This window comes from Cyprinodon variegatus, unplaced genomic scaffold (genome assembly GCF_000732505.1).
Source record: "Cyprinodon variegatus isolate N-32 unplaced genomic scaffold, C_variegatus-1.0 Scaffold759, whole genome shotgun sequence".
NCBI lineage: Eukaryota > Metazoa > Chordata > Actinopteri > Cyprinodontiformes > Cyprinodontidae > Cyprinodon > Cyprinodon variegatus.
In genome coordinates, this window is record NW_015151212.1 from 304,509 (window position 1) to 306,187 (window position 1,679).

General features: G+C 38.7%; 1 protein-coding gene across 1 annotated transcript in view; it reads right to left on the bottom strand.

Annotated features, from left to right (window-relative positions):
* Positions 1-1,679, bottom strand: part of ankrd13b (ankyrin repeat domain 13B) — a 90,253-nt gene that overhangs the window by 71,609 nt on the left and 16,965 nt on the right. The window lies entirely within an intron of this gene.

Below are 1,679 nucleotides of genomic sequence, written 5' to 3' on the forward strand. Positions count from 1 at the left end.
CCCGTCTATCACCAACATAGGCCAATCAGCTAACCAGTATTTTCGCCCCTTCCCAAAATTACTTCATCGGAAGGTTTCCAGATGGATATGCGGAGCAAATCCATCTGGCGGAGTCAGGTTACCAGTAAAGTACATTTAAATCAAAATTACTCTTACTCTTAATGCTTATCATTTATTGAACCGTATGTCATAATTTTATATTTAAAGTACTTTCAGAAGTTTGAATTCTGAATATCACCAGACTTTTCCTTTTAGTATCAGCCCAAAAGATCTGAAGCATGTATCGGGGATCATTCAAACTGTTTCTGTTTTTTAAGGCTAATTGGCATCGGCCTTTAAAAACTGAATCAGTCGATCTCTAACCAGGAGACATAAAGTCCAAAAAACTACCAGCAACCCCCATAGATGCATAGGAGATATATTAGTAGTTAGATTTTCAGAACAGGTAAACACATGCAGCAAAATACCTGCACCTGTTTTTATATCAAAGATGGCGGTACAGACTGTGTTTAGACTGGGCTTAGGATGTTCTCCAGAAGGAGATGACTAAATCTGTCTCTAGAGCTGATCCCAGTTTATATTACTAGTGCATCTATATAGAGCGGCCACAACTCCAAATAAAGTCTTATGTCTGTGTCATTTAATGTAACAATAACCAGGCACCAAAGCAGAGTTCACTAGGAACAGCTGGATAATATTAGCTGATTATGTATTATATATATTTTGACAGAAATTATTATTTACAACATAAAAAGTAGAAGTAAAGCAAGTGGAGGAAGGTTTTAAGAGCGGAACCTGGTAGAAAAAGAAGCTTTAGGGACAAACTTTAAGGAAAACTAATTACAGTAGGTGGATGTCACTTGAGGATAGACAAAGGAGAGAGTATTAAGTTGTTTAAGGATTGGCGCATGCAGAAGGCAGGCGGCTGGCAGAGTCTTTCAACACTGGATTGAAGGCAATGAACCTGTAAGCCTAATTTATGCCACTGTTCCTCTGGGGCAGCAGCCTGGGCGGGGATTGGATAGTGCTGACCTAACACCAGCCGAAGGCATTATAATGAAGCCATGCACTGAGTAGAGGGTAGAGATTGGGTTAAAGAGATGCATGCAAGGTAAAAAGAAAAATGCTTGTAAAAAACATCATATAATTTCCTAACTTTTCCCTTAGACAAACCATAGCTACTCATAGTCCTGTTCTTCATAGACTACATGGTTCTATTTCTAGATCAAAGCAGACTGAGAGACTGTTATTACTTCCTTTCCACCTTCTGTCTTTTCTCCAGTCTGTATTATCCAACTCGTCATGACCGCTTAGTATTTTCCATCACTCCCTGATTCACTTCGTCAATGTTCCCTCTTCACTTAGAATTCATCTCTTCTCACTCGCTGCATAACTCTCCATCTGCCATACACTCCCTTCCTCCACAATATGTTTTCTTTCCTTTCTCCAGTTCATATTTTCTGTGTGCCTCATAGTGTGACTGTAATAGCTGTTTTCCCATTCTTCCTGCTGCAAGATTTTCCAGGGTTCCTACAGCATAAAGCAAGTTAAATTTAAGACTTTTTAAGAATTTTTAATGCCACTTGAAATAAAAATTTAAGACCAGATTCACTAGAAACAAGAAAAACCTGCTTGCGACAACTTAACCCAAAGGTTTATTTTAACATAAACCACTGCAC